The sequence below is a fragment of the Balaenoptera borealis genome, assembly GCF_965194805.1.
Source record: "Balaenoptera borealis genome assembly, chromosome: 3".
In the NCBI taxonomy this organism is placed as follows: Eukaryota; Metazoa; Chordata; class Mammalia; order Artiodactyla; family Balaenopteridae; genus Balaenoptera; species Balaenoptera borealis.
This window is the reverse complement of record NC_138866.1, coordinates 34,743,021-34,766,176: the sequence shown is the minus strand read 5'-3', so window position 1 is coordinate 34,766,176 and position 23,156 is coordinate 34,743,021. Positions and strand designations below refer to the sequence as shown.

General features: G+C 35.1%; 1 protein-coding gene and 2 long non-coding RNA genes across 16 annotated transcripts in view; 2 read left to right on the top strand and 1 right to left on the bottom strand.

Moving 5' to 3' along the window:
* The window catches only part of LOC309626220, a 44,920-nt gene extending 25,576 nt beyond the window's left edge, over positions 1–19,344 (top strand). Inside the window, exon 2 of the long non-coding RNA XR_014243042.1 lies at positions 1–19,344. This exon is cut by the window's left edge and continues 23,344 nt beyond it. This is a non-coding gene — a long non-coding RNA (uncharacterized lncRNA).
* Positions 1–23,156, top strand: part of GPHN (gephyrin) — a 611,785-nt gene that overhangs the window by 197,522 nt on the left and 391,107 nt on the right. The window lies entirely within an intron of this gene.
* The window catches only part of LOC309626235, a 1,141,377-nt gene extending 1,118,221 nt beyond the window's left edge, over positions 1–23,156 (bottom strand). The window contains exon 1 of the long non-coding RNA XR_014243057.1: positions 11,624–23,156. This is a non-coding gene — a long non-coding RNA (uncharacterized lncRNA). The remainder of the gene's footprint in view (positions 1–11,623) is intronic.

The following is a 23,156-nucleotide window of genomic DNA, read 5'->3' as shown; positions in this document are numbered from 1 at the left end:
AAACCTGTAAAGCCTGACAGTTGCTCTGTAGAGATTTTGAACAAAAATCTATTTCAGTCCTTCTACTGTACAGTGTGTTATTTGCAGTTATCACAGCTTTCTACTTTTAGTAGTAACTAAGATGTGCATATTCATTAATTCTGCATTAGTCATACAATGTTCTGTGAAACACTGACATCCTAAAAATATTACTAAATGATTCAAGTGGGAGGAATAAAAGTATTTGCAGGCCTCTCAGTTCCTTTACCACCTTTCATCCAATGATATGCTTCACCCAGTGATATCCTTCACCCTTCCTAAACCACTGGCTCCAATGGTCATACCCTAGGCTTTTTTATTACCGATAACTATAACCCCTCTGTAATTTTTATTTCAATCATCCCTTTCACCAATCACCACTTCTTTCTCTAACTCGTCTAGTAACTCAACTGCAATTGATCTCACTTGGACCTCCAATTCACTGCCCTTCGATTAGCTCTTTTCCCTTTTCATTTCCCTTCTTACCTGATTTACATTCTGTGGTCAATCTTTATAATTACTCCTATGCACACATCTTTAATTTTCAAGTCTTACTCATGTTGCACTGTGCTTGCTTGGCTGAATAATGCTTACTCAAAGATAACAGATACTAATCCCTGGGACTCTTTTACCTTATAATGAAAACAAGTATCTGCAGATATGATTAAGTTAATGATCTTGAGGTGGGGAGATTATTTTGGATTATCAGGGTGAGCCCTCAATCCAATCACAAGTGTCCTTATAAGAGAGAGGTAGATGAAGATTTCATACAGACAAAAGAAGGCACAAGCACAGAGGCGAAGGCCATGTGAATTGGAGGCTGAGATTGGAGTCATGTGGCCAAAAACCAAGGAATGCGGCAGCTACCTGAAGCTGGAAGAGGCAGAGAGCAGATTCTCCCCTAGAGTCATTGGAGAGAGTGTGGCCCTATTGACACCTTGACTTCAGTGATAATCTTGTATCAGTGATTTTGATTTCAGACTTTTGGCCTCGTAAACTGTGAGAGAATAAATTTTTAGTTGTTTGAGCTACCAAGTTTGTGGTGATTTGTTACAGTAGCCACAAGAAACTAATACACTTGGCTAATTCATAAAGCTGATGAAATCCTAACTTTCCATCTATTTTGGGCCTGCTTTCTTACAGCTAAATAAAATGGAGAAAAACGTGTAACCGTACTGACTCATCTGTCTTTAGATTCATGATCACTAACTTCATATGGGTCTGTTTATTTCAGCCTATTTCTCTAGTACAGGAGTTGGCAAAACTTTTTTGTAAAAGTTAGTAAGATTTTTAAGACTATGGGCCATATGGTCTCTGTCATAACTGTTCCACTCTGCTGTTATAGCACAAAAGTAGACGTAGATATAATACATAAACAAATGAATGTGGCTATTTTCCAATAAAACTATATTTTTAAAAAAGCAGCAGGCCTGATTTTGCCAAGCCCTGCCCTAATACATTCTCTCTCCCATAATATTAGATGGCAGTTGTACCTTCCTCTAAATCTTTAGTTCTCCAGCACCTCCTCCCCAATCCTTTCTATTAGCTTATGATCTTGTTTCTTATGTTAGGGAGTAAAGAAAAACAGTCTAATACAACTTTCCTATGTTTTCATCATATCAGTCTACCTTCATCTGAATCCAGACAGTCTGCTTTCTTGTGCATTGCCCATGAAAATACATATACATGAAAAATCATGTAGGCTTCTACGAAAGTTCAAGCCATTCATTTGTGTACTAAATCTGATCCCTTTTCATCCATCCAAATATGTAGCTCTCACAATTTACAAGTCTCCTGAATCTTTACTTTTCTCTTTCTACTTGATTTTTCTCATTAGCATACAGTTATGCTGGTATTTTCCCATCCTTTAAAGAGATATCTTTTGATTCCCTTTCTTTTTTCAGTTATTGACCCATTTATCTTTTTTCCTCTTTAATAAGTCTTCCCTTTATTGTGTAGAAAATTTCTGTACTCTCTATCTACAGCTTCTCTCCTCCCATTCTTTTTCTCTCTTTTTAAAAATTATGTAAAGATTCAAACGTGTAAAAGAGTGACTAGTGTAATAAATCCTAATTTACCCATTACAAACCTTCAACATTTAATAATTTATGGCCACACTTGTTTCATTTCTACCCCTAGTCTCCCCATACACCACTGGATTATGTTCAAGGAAATTCCTGTCATCACATAATTTTATCCACAGATATTTCAGTATGTATCTCTCAAAGGTGAAAACACTTCAGTGTTTAAACATAACCACAATACCATTATCATACCTAAAAAATTAACATTATTATCTTGATATCCTCAGATACTCAGTATATGTTCAAATTTTCCAGATTTGTCTTATAATTTTTCTTTATTTTTACTGTTGATTTGTTAGAATCAGTATCCAAACAAAATTGTTTTGACTTGATGTGTTTAAGTATTTTTAAGTCTAAAAGTTTCCTCTTTCCACCCTTTTTTTCCATTCAAATTATTTTCTGAAAACACCCCATTTTCCCAACACCATTTGTTGAAGAGACTGTCCCGTACCTATTGTGTATTCTTGACACCTGTGTCAAAGATCAGTTGGCAGTATATAAGTGGATTTATTTCTGGGCTCTGTATTCTTTTTCATAGGTTTATGCCTCTGTCTCTGCAGTACCATACTATTTTAATTACTTTTGCTTTGTAATATATTTTGAAATCAGGAAATGTGATGCCTAGAGTTTTGTTATTGCTCAAAATTGCTTTGGATATTTGAGGTCTTTTATGGTTACATATTAATTTTAGGCTTGTTTTTTTGTATTTCCTTAAAAAAATGCTCTTAGGATTTTGATAGGGATTGCATTGAATCTGTAGGTTGCTTTGGGTAATATAGACATTTTAACAGTATTATGTCTTCCACTCTATCAACCCAGATGCCTTTCCATTTATTTCTGTCTTTTAAAGTATATTTTAGCAATGTTTTGTAGTTTTTGGTATACAAGTCTTTTGCTTTCTTAATTAAATTCATTTCTAAGTATTTTGTTCTTTTTGATACTATTGTAAAGGGGACCGTTTTCTTAATTTACTTTTTGGATAGTTTGTTGTTAGTGTATAGAATGTAACTGATTCTTTTTTTTTTTTTGTATATTGATTTGGTATCCTGCAACTTTACTGAATTACTTTTTTAGCTTATAACAGTTTTTTTGTGTGTCTTGAGAGTTTTCTATACATAGGATCATGTAATCTGCAAAGAGATACAGTGTTAGTTCTTCCTTTCCAATTTGGATGCATTTTATTTCTTTTCTTGCCTAGTTGCCCTGGCTATGGCAATTACAGAATTATAGAATTGCAGTACTATATTAAATAGAAGTGATAAGAGTGGGCAACCTTGTCTTATTCCTAAGCTTAGAGGAAAAGCTTTCAGTTTTCCTTTGTTGATTTCGATTTTTTTTCACTGTGGACTTTTCACATATGGCCTTTACTATGTTGAGGTACATTTCTTGTACACCCAATTTGTTGAGGGTTTTAACATAAATGTGTGTTGAATTTTAAGTGCCTTTTCTGTATCTATTGATGATCGTGTGATTTTTATCCTTCATTTTGTAAACATGGTTTATCACATTAATTGACTTAGTTATGTTGAGGCATTTTTGTATCCCAGGGATAAATGCCACTTGGTTATGGTGTATTACCTTTCAGTGTGCTGTTGAATGTGGTTTGCTAGTATTTTGTTGAGGATTTTCGCGTGTGTGTTCATCAGGGTTGCTGGCTTGATATTTTCTTATCTTATAGTGTCTTTCTCTTGCTTTGATGTCAGTGTAGTGCTAGCATCATAAAATGCATTTGGAAGTGTTTCCTATACTTCAATTTTTTGAAGAGTTTAAGAAGGGTTAATGTTACTTTTTTAATGTTTTGTAAAATTTACCAGTGAAGTCATCTGGCCTGGGGTTTTCTTTCTGGGGAGATTTTTCATTACTGATTCAGTCAACTTACTAGTTAAAGGTCTGTTTGGGTTATATATTTCTTCGTGATTCAGTTTTGGTAGATTGTATGTTTGTAGGAATTCATCCATTTCTTCTACATTACACAATTTGTTGGCATATAAATGTTCATAATAGTGTCATGATTCTTTTTATTTCTGTGGTATCAGTTGTAATGGTTCCTTTTTCATTTCTGATTTTATTTGAATCATCTTTCTTTTGTAGTCCAGCTAAGAGTTTGTCAATTATTTGTTTTTTCAAAAAACCAACTTAGTTTCCTTGATTTTTAAAATGATTTTCTATTATCTATTTTGTTTATTTCTGCTTTAATATTTGCTGTTTCTTTCCTTTGACTAACTTTGTTGCTCTTCTAATTCCTTGAGGTATAAAGTTAGATTATTTGAGATTTTTCTTCTTTTTTTAAAATGTAGTATTTGTCACTATAAAACTCCCTTTTGACACTGCTTTTTCTGTGTCCCATAAGTTTGGGTGTGCTTTCTATTTCTTTTCATTTGTCTCAAGTTGTTTTCTAATTTGCCTTTTGATCTATTCTTTGGCCCAGTGACTGTTCAAGAGTATGTTGTTTTTCCACATATTTGTGAATTTTCCAGTTTTCCTTATATTATTGATTTCTAGTTTCATTCCATTGTGGTCAGAAAAGATACTTGCTATAATTTCAGTATTCTTAAATTTGTTGAGACTTGTTTTGTGACTTAACCTGTGATCTATCCTGGAGAATGTTCTGCGTGCACTTGAGAAGAATGTATAGTCTGTTGCTATTGGATACAGTGTTCTATATATGTGTGTTAGGTCCATTTGAACTGTAGTGTTTTTCAAGTCTACTGTTTCCTTGCTGATTTTCTGTCTGGATGTTCTGTCTATTATGTAAAGTGGGGTATTGAAATCTCCTACTATTGTTGTATTGTAGTCTATTTCTCCCTTCAAATCTATGAATATTTGCTTTATTTATTTAGGTACTCTGATGCTGAGTGCCTATATATTTATAATTGTTATATCTTCCTGTTGACTTGACCCTTTAACATTATATAATAGCCTTCTTTCTCTCTTGTGACAGTTTTGGATTTGAACTCTATACTGTCTGATATAAGTACATCCACCGCTGCTCTCTTTTGTTTACCACTTGCATAGAGTATCTTCTTGCATCCTTTCACTTTCAGCCTATGTGTGTACTTATTTCTAAAGTGAATCTCTTGTGGACAGCATATAGTTCAATCTTCTTTTCTTTTTTAAAATTTTACGCATTGAGTCACTGTATGTCATTTGATTTGGGAGTTTAATCCATTTACATTTAATACAACTATTGATAGCTAAGGACTTACTATTGCCATTTTGTTCACTTTTTCTAATATTTTGTAGTTTTTTGTTCCGTTCTTCCTCTCTTGCTTTCTTCCTTTGTGATTTGATGGTCTTTTGTTACTGGTATGCTTTGAGTCCTTTCATGTATATCATGTGTTTTTGCTTTGTGGTTACCATGAGATTTTCATTAAATATCTTATATTTATCACAGTCCATTTTAAGCTGATAACAATTTAATTTCAATAGCACACAAAACTCAACACTTTTACTTTTCTCTCCACCATACTCCTTGTGATGTTGATATCATAATTTGTATCCTTTTTATTGTGTATCCATCTCTAATTTTTTAAAATTTAATCTTACTATTGTCTCTTAACTTTAATACTAAAGTTAGAAGTGATTTACACACCACTATTGAGTTATTATGGTATTCTGTATTTGTCTATAGATCTATCTTTCCCAGTAAGTTTTATACTTTAATATGCTTTCATGTTACTATTTAGTTTCATTTTGTTTCAACTTGAAAAACTCCCTTTAGCATGTCTTGTAATGCAGGTCTAGTAGTGATGGGCTCCTAAGCTTTTGTTTCTCTGGGAATCTTTATATCTCTTTCATTTTTCAAGGATAATTTTGTCAGGTTTAGTATTCTTTGCTGGCAGTTTTTTTCTTTCAGCACTATATTGTAGAACTTCCCAGCACCTTAATTATTTATTATGCTAAGGAGAACTATTAAGAATATATCCAAAGAAGACATGTAACATGTTGGTGTCCTAAGTTTATTTGTATATTTAATTTTGGAATGAGGAGGGAGTGTATTTATTAACACCTCAAAGAACACTATTTTGGGAGTGCTACATAAATTTCATTATTCATTCAATACACATTTGTTTAATACCTACATGACGTTATCCTAGACACTGTATGGAATTCAAAAATGAATAAAATCTTAATCCTACTCTCAAGGAGCTTACATTTATTCAATTTTTTCTAGATATGATTTAATAGCTGGCCACATTAAGAAAATTAGTGTCATGCCCTTTGTAATCAAAGGACACTTTTTTCTTTCCTCCATCTTCTCTTTACATGTACATTGCACATGCTGAAGACTGATAACATGGACATAGTTGAGTACCATAAATATTAGACTTAAGAAATTAATCACTGTCCTGTTAAGATCCACTTTCCAAACTGTTGCTTTTTTTTTAAACTCTATTAAATAGCACATTTAGAAATTGTACCTGCATTTCAAAATGACATAAAAGTGTATTTCTTTAAAATCTAGGAAAATCTCAAAAGTGGTTTGCTTTTGTAAAGTTGTATTTCCAAGGACTGTTCATTTATAGACTTCTCTCCGAAGAAACCATTTTTGAAAGATTGATGCATACATTAGTATTTTATATTATGTGTGACCAATTATGACTGGACCTAGACATTAATAATTTACTTTTTAGAGAAGGGTGGTTTTTCAAATTTTTTGAGGTCTCTTTGCAGCACCCACTGATTTTCTAGCATTCAATAAACCTTCAATACATTGAAAGTATTTTTAGAAAGAAAGGATTGTTGAATGAATCAATAAAACAATTCAATAACAGAAATATAATTGAATAAAGAGACTCCCAGTTTCTTGATTTGATAATTTTAGTATTCATTTTCTTAATATTGTATATTTTACAATAAATCAGTAATAAACCACATTACCAGGAGATATAATTTCTTGAAACAGTTTTATTTTTTTCTCCAAGATTTTTTTGATGTGGGCCATTTTTAAAGTCTTTATTGAATTTGTTACAATATTGCATCTGTTCTTTATGTTTTGGTTTTTTGGCAGCGAGGCATGTGGGATCTTAGCTCCCCGAACAGGGGTTTGAACCTGCACCCCCTGCATTTGAAGGCAAAGTCTTAACAAGTGGACCATGAGGGAAGTCCCTTGAAGCAGTTTTAGATTTGAATTTTAATTAGAGCTGGAAGAGGGACTTTATTTGCCACAACAGGGCCTTAAGCATAGAAAGCTCTAAAAATAACCACTTACAGAATTTATTGAATATGTGTGTATTAAGTTGGACTAGTAGTCTCACTTTTATATTTAATAGAAGAACCTTTCTGTTGAGATTAAAAAGTTTAGCATTGTTTAGACAACGTGCTCTTGCTGGAAAAAAATAAGATTAATGTTACTTAATGTTAAACTGACATCTGATAACTTCTACAAATGGCAGGAACCAAGCCAAGTGCAGAGATATTTTTTGAACACTGTCTAAGCAAGACTAATTCATTGAAGTTTAATGTATGAATCAATAATTTGGCTTCTTATGAAAATCTCTTAAAGATATTCGGCTTGCTTGTTCAGTCAAGTTGAAAGCATTGAGGAATATAACACTGCTCAAACTAAGGTGTGTAAAAATTATTTTATAAAAGAAGTAAGTGTGCATAATGTGTATGCCACAAATGTATATTATTATTAAAATAGAGAAAATGCTTTTTATTGAAATATAATTGTTTAACAAAGTAATATTAGTTTTATGTGTACAGCATAGTGGTTCAATGTTTTTATAGATTACACTCCATTTAAAGTTATTACAAAATAATGGCTATACTTTCCTCTACTGTAAAATATAGCCTTGCTACTTATTTATTTTATACATAGTAGTCTGTATCTATTAATCCTATACCCTTATATTATTCTTCTCTCTTTTTTTCTTTTTTTATAGCCTTTTTTTTTCTCCTGTGTTCCACACATCTGTTATTCTCTTCTCTGTTCTTTTTTTGAATTTTATTTCATTTTTTCATACTGCAGGTTCTTATTAGTTACCTGTTTTATACATATTAGTGTATATATGTCAAACCCAATCTCCCAATTCATCCCACCACCACCACACCCTCCCTTCCCCCCTTGGTGTCCATACGTTTGTTCTCTACATCTTTGTCTCTATTTCTGCCTTGCAAACCGGATCATCTGTACCATTTTTCTAGATTCCACATATATTCATTAATATACAATATTTGTTTTTCTCTTTCTGACTTACTTCACTCTGTATGACAGTCTCTAAGTCCATCCATGTCTCTGCAAATGACCCAATTTCATTCCTGTTTATGGCTGAGTGATATTCCGTTGTATATATGTACTATGTGTTCTTTATCCATTTGTCTGTCGATGGGCATTTAGGTTGCTTCCATGACCTGGCTATTGTAAATAGTGCTGCAATGAACAATAGGGTGCATGTGTCTTTGAATTATGGTTTTCTCTGGGTATATGCCCAGTAGTGGAATTGCTGGGTCATATGGTAATTCTATTTTTAGTTTTTTAAGGAGCCTCCAGACTGTTCTCCATAGTGGCTGTATCAATTTACATTCCCACCAGCAGTGCAAAAGGGTTCCCTTTTCTCCACACCCTCGCCAACATTTGTTGTTTGTAGATTTTCTGATGATGCCCATTCTAACCGGCGTGAGGTAATACCTCGTTGTAGTTTTGATTTGCATTTCTCTAATAATTAGTGATGTTGAGCAGCTTTTCATGTGCCTCTTGACCATCTGTATGTGTTTGGAGAAATGTCTATTTAGGTCTTCTGCCCATTTTTTGATAGGGTTTTTTTAATATTGAGCTGGATGAGCTGTTTATATATTTTGGAGATTAATCTTTTGTCCGTTGATTCATTTGCAAATATTTTCTCCCATTGTGAAGGTTGTCTTTTCGTCTTGTTTATAGTTTCCTTTGCTGTGCAAAAGCTTTTAAGTTTCATTAGGTCCCATTTGTTTGTTTTTATTTCCATGACTGTAGGAGGTGGGTCAAAAAAGATCTTGCTGTGATGTACATCAAAGAGTGTTCTTCCTATGTTTTCCTCTAAGAGTTTTATAGTGTCTGGTCTTACATTTAGGTCTTTAATCCATTATGAGTTTATTTTTGTGTGTGGTATTAGGGAGTGTTCTAATTTCATTCTTTTACATGTAGCTCTCCAGTTTTCCCAGCACCACTTACTGAAGAAACTGTCTTTTCTCTATTGTATATCCTTGCCTCCTTTGTCATAGATTAGTTGACCATAGGTGCGTGGGTTTATCTCTGGGCTTTCTATCCTGTTCCATTGATCTATATTTCTGTTTATGTGCCAGTACCATACTGTTTTGAATACTGTAGCTCTGTAGTATAGTCTGAAGTCAGGGAGTATGATTCCTCCAGCTCCCCTTTTTTCCCCTCAAATTGCTTTGGCTATTCGGGGTCTTTTGTGTCTCCATACAAATTTTAAGATTTTTTCTCTAGTTTTGTAAAAAATGCCATTGGTAATTTGATAGGGATTGCATTGAATCTGTAGATAGCTTTGGGTGGTATAGTCATTTTCACAATATTGATACTTCCAATCCAAGAGCATGGTATATCCATCCCTCTGTTGATGTCATCTTTGATCTCTTTCATCAGTGTCGTATAGTTTTCTGAGTACAGGTCTTTTACCTCCTTAGGTAGGTTTATTCCTAGGTATTTTATTTTTTTTATTGCAATGGTAAATGGAATTGTTTCCTTAATTTCTCTTTCTGATCTTTCGTTGTTAGTGATTTCTGTGCATTAATTTTGTATCCTGCAACTTTACCAAATTCATTGATTAGCTCTAGTGCTTTTCTGGTGGCATCTTTAGGATTCTCTGTGTATAGTATCATGTCATCTGCAAAGAGTGGCAGTTTTACTTCTTCTTTTCCAATTTGTATTCCTTTTATTTCTTTTTCATCTGTGATTGCCATGCCTAGGACTTCCAAAACTATGTTGAATAATAGTGGCGAGAGTGGACATCCTTGTCTTGTTCCTGATCTTAGAGGAAATGCTTTCAGTTTTTCACCATTGAGAATTATGTTTGCTGTGGGTTTGTTGTATATGGCCTTAATTATGTTGAGGTAGAGTCCCTCTGTGGCCATTTTCTGGATAGTTTTTTTATCATAAATGGGTGTTGAATTTTGTCAAAACCCTTTTCTGCATCTGTTGAGATGATCATATGATTTTTATTTTTCAATTTATTAATATGGTGTATCACACTGATTGATTTGTGTATATTGAAGAACCCTTGCATCCCTGGGATAAATCCCCACTTGATCATGTTGTATGATCCTTTTAATGTGTTGTTGGATTCTGTTTGCTAGTATTTTGTTGAGGATATTTGCATCTATATTCATCAGTGATACTGGTCTGTAATTTTCTTTTTTTGTACTATCTTTGTCTGGTTTTGGTATCAGTGTGATGGTGGCCTCGTAGAATGAGTTTGGGAGTGTTCCTTCCTCTGCAATTTTTTGGAAGAGTATGAGAAGGATGAGTGCTAGCTCTTCTCTACATGCTTGATAGAATTCACCTGTGAAGCCATCTGGTCCTGGACTTTTGTTTGTTGGAAGGTTTTTAATCACAGTTTCAATCTCAGTACTTGTGATTGGTCTGTTCCTATTTTCTATTTCTTCCTGGTTCAGTCGTGAAAGGTTATACCTTTCCAAAAATTTGTCCATTTCTTCCAGGTTGTCCATTTGATTGGCATAGAGTTGCTTGTAGTGGTCTCTTACAATGCTTTGTATTTCCGTGGCGTCCGTTGTAACTTCTCCTTTTTTATTTCTAATTTTATTGATTTGAGTCCTCTCCCTCTTTTTCTTGATGAGTTTGGCTAAAGGTTTATCAGTTTTGTTTATCTTCTCAAAGAACCAGCTTTTAGTTTTGTTGATCTTTGTTATTGTCTTCTTTGTTTCTATTTCATTTATTTCTGCTATGATCTTTATGATTTCATTCCTTTTACTATCTTTGGGTTTTGTTTGTTCTTTCTTTAGTTCCTTTAGGTGTAAGGTTAGATTGTTTATTTGATATTTTTCTTGTTTCTTGAGGTAGGATTGTATTACTATAAACTTCCCTCTTAGAACTGCTTTTGCTGCATCCCGTAGGTTTTGGATCGTTGTGTTTTTGTTTTCATTTGTCTCTAGGTATTTTTTGATTTCCTCTTTGATTTCTTCAGTGATCTCTTAGTTATTTAGTATTGTATTGTTTAGCCTCCATGTGTTTGTGTTTTTTACGATTTTTCCCCTGTAATTGATTTCTAATCTCATAGCATTGTGGTCAGAAAAGATGCTTGATATGATTTCAATGTTCTTAAATTTACTGAGGCTTGATTTGTGACCCAAGATGTGATCTGTCCTGGAGAATGTTCCGTGCGCACTTGAGAAGAAAGTGTAATCTGCTGTTTTCAGATGGAATGTCCTATAAATCTCAATGAAATCTATCTGGTCTATTGTGTCATTTAAAGCTTGTGTTTCCTTATTAAATTTTGTCTCGATGACTTGTCCTTTGGTGTAAGTGAGATGTTAAAGTCCCCCCACTATTATTGTATTACTGTCGATTTCCTCTTTTATAGCTGTTAGCAGTTGCCTTATGTATTGAGGTGCTCCTGTGTTTGGTGCATATATATTTATAATTGTTATATCTTCTTCTTGGATTGATTCCTTGATCATTATGTAGTGTCCTTCCTTGTCTTTTGTAACATTCTTAATTTTAAAGTCTATTTTATCTGATATGAGTATTGCTACTCCAGCCTTCTTTTGATTTCCATTTACGTGGAATACCTTTTTCCATCCCCTCACTTTCAGTCTGTACGTGTCCCTAGGTCTGAAGTGGATTTCTTGTAGACAGCATATAGATGGGTCTTATTTTTTTATCCATTCAGTGAGTCTGTGTCTTTTGGTTGGAGTATTTAATCCATTCACATTTAAGGTAATTATCCCTATGTATGTTCCTATTACCATTTTCTTAATTGTTTTGGGTTTGATTTTGTAGGTCCTTTTCTCCTCTTGTGTTTCCAGCTTAGAGAAGTTTTTTTAGCATTTGTTGTAGAGCCGCTTTGGTGGTGCTGAATTTTCTTAGCTTTTGCTTGTCTGTAAAGCTTTTGATTTTTCTGTTGAATCTGAATGAGATCCTTCCTGGGTAGAATAATCTTGTTTATAGGTTCTTCCCTTTCATCGCTTTAAATATATCATGCCACTCTCTTCTGGCTTGTAGAGTTTCTGCCGAGGAATCATCTGTTAACCTTATGGGAGTTCCCTTGTATGTTATTTTTCGTTTTTCCCTTGTTGCTTTTAATAATTTTCTTTGTCTTTAATTTTTGTCAGTTTGATTACTATGTGTCTCGGCATTTTTCTCCTTGGGTTTATCCTGCCTGAGACTCAGCACTTCCTGGAAATGGGTGGCTACTTCCCCTCCCATGTGAGGGAAGTTTTCGACTATAATCTCTTCAGATATTTTCTCGGGTCCTTTCTCCCTCTTTTCTCCTTCTGGGACCCCTATAATGCGAATGTTGGTGTGTTTAATATTGTCCCAGAGGTCTCTTAGGCTGGCTTCATTTCTTTTCATTCTCTTTTCTTTTTTCTCTTTCGTGGCGGTGAATTACACCATTCTGTCTTCCAGGTCACTGATCCGTACTTCTGCCTCAGTTATTCTGCTACTGATTCCTTCTGGTGTATTTTTCATTTCAGTTATTGTATTGTTCATCTCTGTTTGTTTGTTTGTTCTTTAATTCTTCTAGGTCTTTGTTAAACATTCCTTGCATCTTCCCGATCTTTGCCTCCATTCTTTTTCCAGGTTCTGGATCATCTTCACTATCATTATTCTGAATTCTTTTTCTGGAAGGTTGCCTATCTCCACTTCATTTAATTGTTTTCCTGGGGTTTTATCTTGTTCCTCATCTGGTACATTGCCCTCTGCTTTTCATTTTGTCTGTCTTTCTGTGAATGTGGTTTTCATTCCACAGGCTTCAGGAGTGTAGTTCTTCTTGCTTCTGCTTCTTACCCTTTGGTAATTGAGGCTATCTTATCCTTCTCTCTTTCCCTCTCCCCACTGGTAACTACTAGTTTGTTCTCTGTGTTTATGAGTCTATATCTGTTTTGTTATACACATTCATTTCAGTTATGTTTTAGGTTCCACATTATGGATGATATAGAGGATTTGTCTTTCTTTTTCTGACTTATTTCACTAAGTATAACACTGTCTAGGTTTATCCTCATTGTTGCAAATGGCAGAATTTCATTTTTTTTATGCCTGAGTCATATTCCATTGTATATATAGTTACCACATATTCTTCATTCATTCATCTGTTGATGGGCACTTAGTTTGTTTCCATATCTTGGCTATTGTAAATAATGCTGCTATAAATATTGTGGTGCATGTATCTTTTTAAATTAATGTCTTCAGTTTCTTCATATATAGACCCAGAAGTGGAATTGCTGAATCATATGATTATTCTATTTTTAGTTTTTTCTATACTGTTTTCCATAATGGCTATACCTATTTACATTCCCACAAACTGTGCAAAAGTTTCTTTTTCTTCACATCTTCGCCAACATTTGTTACTTGTATACTTTTTGATGTTAGCCAATCTGACAGATGTGAAGTGCTATCTCATTGTGGTTTTGATTTGCATTTCTCTAAGAATTAGTGATCTTGAGCCTCTTTTCATGTGTCTGTTAGCTATCTGTCTTCTTTAGAAAAATGTCAATTTGTATCTTCTGTTTATTTTTTATACTGGATTTTTTAAAATTTTGAGTTGTATGAGCTGTTTATGTATTTTGGATATTAACCCCTTATTGTGCATGTCACTTGGTATTGTCTCCCATTCAGTATGTTGTCTTTTCATTTTGTTGATGGTTTCCTTTGCTATGCAAAAGATTTTAAGTTAATTAAAATTAACTTAATTTTAATTAAGGTCTTATTTGTTGATTTTTCCTTTTCTTTTCCCTTAGGAGACATATCTAAAAAAAAATATCGCTGTGATTTAGGTCAAAGAGTGTTCTGCCTGTATTCTCCTCTAGGAGTTGTATGGTTTTAGGTATTACATTTAGGTCTTTACTCCATTTGGAGTTTATTTTTGTAGATGTTGTTAAGAAATGTTCTAATCTCATTCTTTTACATGTAGCTATCTAGTTTTTCCAGCACCACTTATTGAATTTTTTTTTTTCATTTTTTTGTCACTATGAATTTAGGTAAAACAGTTACCTGTTGCGGTCTTGAAAGAATGTCCCTGTATGGAAGTGTCCCTATACAGTCTGTGTGTGCCCGGTGCCTTTGGTGTGAGAGCTGGATTTGACATGAACAGAAGTGACATCTTTCCTCAGGGTGTGGTGGCAGCTATCACCTTGGTAGTGGATAGGGCTGCAGATAAAGGGATAGGGCCAGAGTTAAGTGTAAGGCAGTGCTTCCCCTCTACTCATTGTCCCTCTCTGCCCTATTGTGGGTGGGGTTGGATCCCAAGTTTAAGGAGCGGAAACCCTGAATATTGATTATGAGCTGGATTTGTTTCCTTAAAGTATGTGCTCTCTCGTCTTTCAGTACCTGGCATCCTTGCCCCAGGAGAGCAGTGCTGCACCAACAGCGGCCATGCAGGCCCTGGGCTCATGATGGGGCATGGGCTTCTGCAGGTTGGCCACAGAGTTTTATGCTACCTCCGATTTGCTGCCTGCGATGACAGCCCCTGCTGCATCTGTGTCTCCATTTCCCCCTGCAGCCACACACTCCTCCGCAGTCTCCACTAACCCTGTAATGTTGTAAGGCTATGCCGCAGGGCAGGCAGAGCCCACCTGGCCTCTTGATGTGTATCAGGATGCAGGCTGTGAAGTCTGGCCAGTGGCAGAGATTAGGGTTGCTTCTGATAAGCTTTCTCGGTAAGCACCAGCATTGGCCATCACACTGTGCTCAGACACTGCCCAGGTCTGAGTAACCTCTGCCTCCCACAGCTGAACCTTCCCAGTTGTGGCAACGGTCACTCCATTGTGGAGCTCTGAGGTGAAGTAAGCATGGCTGGAGCATTAGCTCAGCTCGGGCTGGGGTGCACGCTGGGACTGTTGTGGGAAACTGGGTAGCCACTCATGCAGTCCTAATTCTCCTCCTCTGTTCTGCCGTGGGAGCAAGCCAATGCTGGTTCACTCCTCACAAATGAAGTCCGTGCTCCCGACAGCCCTCCTGTTAGTCGTAGCAGAGCTCAACCAGCCAAGGGGGCTTATCTTCCCTGTGTCAGACTCCAGTACTAGGGCACCTAATATGTGGCTGGAACCACTCTCCAGGGAGATTCTCCACCCCTGTAATCTCCCTTTTCCTCTGAGTCCCATCTCAGGGGCACAAGTCCTGACCTGATCACTTCCCTTGCTGCCTGATTCCCTGTGGAGCTATCTTACAACCTTAGTTGTACAGGAGTCTTTATGCCAATTTTCAGTTACTTTTTAGTGAGAATTGTTCATCATATAGATTTTTTTTTTAATTGGAGTATAGTTGATTTATAATGTTACTTTCTGCTGTACAGAGAAGTCAATCAGTTATACATATACATATATCCTTTCTTTTTTAGATTCGTTTCCCATATAGGTCATTAAAGAGTACTGAGTAGAGTTCCCTGTGCTATACAGTAGGTCCATATTAGTTATCTGTTTTATATATAGTAGTATGTATATGTCAATCCCAATCTCCCAATTTATCCCTCCCCTCCTTTCCCCCCTGGTAACCATTAGATTGTTTTCTACATCTGTGACTCTATTTCTGTTTTGTAAATAAGTTCATTTTTACCTTTTATTTAGATTCCACATACAAGCGATATCATATGATATTTGTCTTTCTCTGTGTGACTTCACTCAGTATGACAGTCTCGAGGCCCACCCATGTTGCTGCAAATGGCATTATTTTGTTCTTTTTTTATGGCTGAGTAATACTCTGTTGTATATATGTACCACATTTTCTTTATCCATTCCTCTGTTGATGGACATTTAGGTTGCTTCAATGTCCTGGCTGTTGTAAATAGTGCTGCAGTGAACAGTGGGGTGTATGTATCTTTTCGAATTATGGTTTACTCTGGGAATATGCCCAGGAGGGGGATTCCTGGATCATAGGGTAGTTCTATTTTTAGTTTATTAGGGAACCTCCATACTATTCTCCATAGTGGCTGTACCAATTTATATTTCCACCAACAGTGTAGAAGGGTAAAAGGTAAATTAAGGAAACAATCCCACTTACCACCACAGAAAAAAGAATAAAATACCTAGGAATAAACCTATCTAAGGAAGCAAAAGATCTGTGCTTGGATAACTATAAGATACTGGTGAAAGAAATCAAAGGTGACACAAACAGATGGAGAGAGATACCATGTTCTTGGATTGGAAGAATCAACAGTATCAAAATGACTGTAGTACCCAAAGCAGTCTACATATTCAATGTAAGCCCTATCAAGTTACCAATGGTATTTTTCCCAGAACTAGAACAAAAAGTTTTACAATTTGTATGGAAACCCAAAAGACCCCAAATAGCCAATGCAATCTTGAGAAAGCACAACAGAGTGTAAGGAATCAGGCTCCCTGACTTCAGCCTATACTACAAAGCTACAATAATCAAAACTGTATGGTACTGGCACAAAAACAGAAATACAGGTGAATGAAACAGGATAGAAAGTCCAGAGATAAACCCACGCACATGTGGTCAACTAATCTATGACAAAGGAGGCAAGAATATACAATGGAGAAAAAACTGTCTCTTCGGTAAGTGGTGCTGGGAAAACTGGATAGCTACATGTAAAAGAAAGGAATTAGAACACTCCCTAACACCACACACAAAAATAAACTCAAAATGGATTAAAGACCTAAATGTAAGGCTGGATACTATAAAACTCTTAGAAGAAAACATAGGCAGAACACTCTCTGACATAAAGCAAGATCTTTTTGACCCGCCTCCTAGAGTAATGTAGATGTATTTTTGGTGTGTTCGTGCATTCTCCCACTCAGCCATCTTGATCCGAAAGTCTGGAGATACTGCTCTTAAAAAAGATTTTAAGATCTTGGTGAAAATTCACATGTCTGGCTCCTCTAATCTCTCTCATTAATTTACCAAATGTGTGCTGCTTTATCAAGCTTTAAGTACTCACTATTTGCCAAGTATAGAAAGTAATTTAAAATATAATCTGTACCTTCATAATCTAGTGGAGAAGATAGATCTCTAAACAGATAATTACAACAGTAGGATAAAAGCTATAATGCAAGTGTGAGTAAGGCACTATTCACAGTAGAGAAGGTGCTTATTTCTGCTTCCAGAGTTTGTGTAAGTGTTCTCAAAGTGGTATTTGACTCCTGAAGGTTGATACGGAGTTTTGGGGGTGTAGAAGAGCATTCAAGGTACAGGTAATAGAGAGGCATAAAGCATTTATGAAACTAGTGACAATTGGGCATGGCTAGAACAAAGAGGTACTGTGAAAGGGTTACAGGAAATGAAACAAGAAATGGACTGAGGAGTCGAGTTTATAAAGGGAATTCTCATCACTTCTTAAGGTATTATCCATTAATTAATAAGGATGTGACATGAGAAGAATTACATTTTAGAAAGATGCGGCTTGTTACAAACTGTGGCGAGGATACTACTAAAACTGTGGTTAGAAATGATAAAATCTTAAAGTACTGAAGTGGAAATGTAAGAATGACTATTTTCTGGATAAATTAAGGCCAATAAAAATTTGACTGTTATTACTTGTTGTAAGGACTGAGAAAGGTAAAAAGACATTTGAAAGATTTCCACACTTATGACATGGACTACTGGATCAATTAACATTTACCATAACAAAAACTGGGGCGAACTGTAGAAGAAGCAGATTAGAGTTGGGGAGAAAATTAAAATATTTCTGAGCAACTTTGAATTACCTTTAAATATTTCTATTCCTAATGAATTTGGACCAATAATTTTTTTCTGGAACTGTTTCAGTAATGGTAGTAATCACTATCTACAGATTCCTTTATTTTTATTACATAGATTAATTCATTCAGAAAAGTCATATAATTAGAAGCCTGTTAAAGGAAATTACATTAAGGAAATGTATTATCACATTTAATTCTCACAATAAATTAACAGACACAAGCACAGTCATGTTTCAAAAGGGAATTGCTGATAATACACAAAGGAAGACCTGGAACATTTTATAGGATAAGCCAAATGTTAGGCCACAAAAAAAATGTCTCAGTAAATTTAAAAGGATTGAAATCATTCAAAGTATTTTCTCTGGCCACATTGGAAAGAAGCTAGAAAACAACAATGGAGGGAAACTAGAAAATTCACAATATGTGGAAATTAAACAGTTCACTCTTAACCAGTGGTTCAAAAAGAAATCACAAGGTTAATTAGAAAATACCTTGAGACAAATGTAAATGAAAACACAGCATACCAAAACTTACGGGATGCAGTGGAAGCACTTTTCAGAGGGAAATATATAGCTATAAATGTCCACATCAAAAAGAAAGAAACATCCTCGATAAAGACACTACTTTATACCCCGAAGGACTAGAGAAGAAGAGAAAACTAACTCCAAAACTAGCAAACTTAACTGTGACAACAACATAAAAGTAGGAGGATAGCCCTGTATAGGAGCACACATTTCGTATGCTGATTTAAGTTGTTATCAATCAACTAGGTTGCTATAAATTTAGAATATTAAATGTATTCCCCATGGTAACCACCAAAAAAATACCTAAAAGATGTAAAACAGGAAATGACAAGGGAATTAAAATGATTCACTACAAAAAAAGAAAAAAAATCAGCTTAAATACATAAGACAATTAATGTAAGGAAGGGAGGGAGGCAGGGAAAAAAGAAAAGATCAAGGAAGAAAATAATAAGGATTAAGGTGGAGCTAAATAGAGAATAGAAAAACAGTACAGAGTCAACAAAAGCAAAAGTTTGTTCTCTGAAAAAATTAACAAAATTGACAAACCATTAGCTAGATTGATTAAGAAAAAGAGAAAGCACAAAAACAAATCAGAAATAAAGATGTGAATATTACTACTGACCTTACAGAAATAAAAATGATTATAAAAAATCCTGTAAACAGTTGTATGCCAACAAATTTGGTAACCTACATGAAATAGACAAATTCCGAGAAGCATGTGAATTACCTAAACTGACATAAAAATAAAGTCTCAACAGATCTGTAACAAGTAAACAGATTTTCAACAATTAAAAACCTCCCACCAGACAGAAGATTGTAAAACAACTATACTCCAATAAAAATTAATTACAAAAAAAAAAAAAAAAGAATCTCCCACCAAAGAAAAGTCTAGGACCAGATTACTTCACTGGTAAATTATTCCAAACATTTAAAGAATTAACATTATGTTTTTCAAACTCTTCCATAAAACAGAAGAGGAGAAAATACTTTCTAACTCATTCAGTGAGGCCAGAATTACCTTGCTACCAAAGCCAGATAAAGACATCAGAAGAAAGAAAAATTATAGAGTAATAACCCTTATGAATATAGATGCAAAATAGGAAAGTATTAAGACACTGAATGCAACCACATATTAAAAGAATTATACACAGCGACCAAGTGAGATTACCCCAGGTGTTCAAGGGTAGTTCAACATAAGAAAATTAATCACTGCAATAATACCACATTAATAGAAAGATTGAAAAGCAGAAAACCACATGATCATCTTATGACACAGAGAAAGCATTTAACAAAAATCCAGCATTCTTTCATGGTAAAAACACTCAGAAAACTAGGAACAGAAGGGAATCCTTAACCTGATAAAAGGCATTTGTGAAAACCCCACAACTAACGCCATGTTCAATTGTGAAAAATGGAAAGCTTTCTTTTTATATCTAGAACAAGACAAAGATACCTGCTTTCACCACTGATATTGAACATTGCACTGGAAGTTCTAGCCAGAGTATTTAGACAAGGACAAGAAATAAAAGGCATCCAGCCTGTTAAGTGAGAAGTAAATCTATCTCTATTCACAGATAATATGATCCTGTATATAGATAATCCACAAGAAAGTTACTAGAGTCAATAAACAAGTTCAGGGACTTCCCTGGTGGCTCAGTGGTTCAGAATCCGCCTACCAATGCAGGGGACACGGGTTCGGCCCCTGGTCCGGGTATATCCCACATGCTGTGCAGCAACTAAGGCCATTCACCACAACTACTGAGCCTGTGCTCTAGAGCCCTCGAGCCACAGCTACTGAGCCCGCGTGCCACAACTACTTCAGCCCACGCATCTAGAGCCCATGCTCTTCAAGAAGAGAAGCCCACGCACCATAACGAAGAGTAGTCCCTGCTCGCTGCAACTAGAGAAAGCCCGCACGCAGCAGCAAAGACTGAACACAGCCAAAAATAAATAAAATAAATAAATTAAAAAAAAATAAGTTCAGCAAAATTACAGGGTACAAGATCAACACACAAAAATCACTTGTTTCTATACACTGGCAATAAACAATCTGAAAAGGAAATTAAAAGCTACGCCATTTAAAATAGCATCTGAAAATAAATGCCTAGGAATACATTTAACCAATGTGGTAGAAGACTTCTATGCTGAGAACCACAAAAAGATAGACCTATAGACCAATTGAGTAAAATTAAGGATCCAGAAATAAACCCGTATCTATGGAAAATTCATTTTAGTCAAGGGTGCTAAGTCAAAGCTTTGAAACAGCTTTGGGAAAGAAAAAGCTTGTCAACAGATGGTGCTAAATGATTGGATTTCCACATGGAAAAGAATTAACTTGAACCCATATCTCACACCATATTCAAACATGAACTCAAAACGGATCAGTGTTCTAAATAGAAGAACTAAAACCATAAAACACTTTGAAGAAAACATAAGGATAAATCTTCAAGACCTTGGATTTGGCAGTGGATTCTTATGCATGACACCAGTAAGGTGAGCAACAAAAGAAAAAAATACATAAATTGTGCAGCACCAAAATTAAAAGTTTTTGTGTATCAAAGTATTATCAAGAACGTTAAAAGACAGCCTACAGAATGAGGGAAAATATTTGGAAATAATATGTTAGGTAAGAGTTTAATATCCAGAATATATGAAAAACTCTTACAACTCAACAGCAAAAAGCAAACAACCCAATTTAAAAATTGCCAGAGCACTTGAATAGATATTTCTTTAGAGAAGATATACAAATGGCCAATAAGAACATGAAAAGATGCTCTGTAGCAGTGGTCCCCAGCCTTTTTGTCACCTAGGACCAGTTTTGTGTAAAACAATTTTCCCACTGACGGGACAGGACAGGGCGGGATGGTTCAGGTGGTAATAAGAGGGACAGAGAGCGGCAGATGAAGCTTTAGTCACTTGCCCATCACTTGCCCACCGTTTCCTGGGTTGGGGACCCATGCTCTATATCACTGCTTATTAGGGAAATGCGAGTCTCAAAACTATGAGTTACCAGTTTACACCCATTAGGGTAGCCATTAAAAAAATAGAATAACAAGTATAGATGAAGATGTGGATAAATTGGAACCATCATGCATTCTTGGTGGTAGTGTAAAATCGTACAGCCCCTGTGGAAAACTGTTTGGCAGTCCTTCAAATGCTAAACATGGAATTACCATATGATTGAGTAATTCCACCTCCTAGGTATGTACCCAAAAGAACTGAAAAGAGAGATTCAGATATTGTATGCTAATGTTTATTGCAGCATTATTTACAGTAGCCAAAAAATTGAAACAATCTTAGTGTCCAGTAACAGATGAATGGGTAAATAAATGTGGTATATACATACAGTGGGATATTATTCAGTCATAAAACTGGAATGAAGTTCTGATACATGCTACCATGTGGATAAAGCTTGAAAACTATGCTGAGTGAAATTTGCTAGACACAAAAGGACAGATATTGTATGATTCCTCTATGTGAGTTTCCTAGAGTAGTCAAATTCGTAAAGACAATGTTGTTTAGGAGTTACCAGGGCCTGGGGGAAGGGGAAAATTAGGAGTTATTCCTTAATGATTACAGAGTTTCTGTTTAAGTTATGGATAAGTTTTGGAAATAGATAGTAATGATGGTTGCACATCATTATGAATGTAATTTCACTTAGTTGTACACTTAAAAATGTTAAAATGTTAACTATATTTATTACAATAAAATAAAAAGGAAAACAAAAACTAGTTGACCATAAATGTGATGTTTGTTTCCAGACTTTCAGTTGTACCCTGTTGCTTTATATGTCTATCCTTACGCCAGCTCCACATTGTCTTGATTATTGTAGATCTGTAGTGACTTGAAATCAGAAAGTGTAACTCCTCCAACTTTCTTCTCTTCAAGATTTTTTGACTATTATGTGTTCCTTGAATTTCCATATGAATTTTAGAATTTGCTTATCAGTTTCTGGAAGTGAGTTCTTAAGCCCAGTCTGCCACTCCTCGTTGTGGGACCTTTGAAAAATTGCTTACCTCATTTTTTTCATAATTCTTATTATAGGTTATGAGAGTTAAATGAGAACAAAACATATAAAACCTGACAATTTAATGCTTGGCATACAGTAAATACTCAGTATACTACTAGTGGTAGTATTACTATTATAACTACTAGTGTTACTGCCAATGTAATACCACTTTTTATATATTGATTAGAGTAAAAGAGCACTCTACCTCTAGAATGATTCCTTTAGTGAGGAAAGCTGTGTGTTGTAAGGGAAAGAACATGAAATTTGGAATCAGTCTTCCTGAGTGCAATACTATAGAATACTGATGGTATGTTAAATTGATAGGTATTCTAAACCTGGCTGTGTTTCATGATGCCATGAAAATAGAAATGTCTGCTGTTGTTCTTGATACGTCTTAGTTGTGACAGAATCTATCAGTAAAAGTGACAGTTTGAGCATCATTAAAACCATCGATAAGAGAAGTTTAATTATGGTTAAAAATCTAACTTATGTTTCCTCTTGCAGTAGTCATTCACTACCTTTTTAAACTACTATATGGAAAACCTGAGTACAAAATGGTTGTTTTTCCTCCATGCTTATTGGGGTGGGTAATAGGCAATTATTGGTGGCACTCTGATGCTAATGGCAGAAATAGTCCATATTTTTAATACACTGTTGCCGGTTTTGAGAATTTTTTTTTCTCCT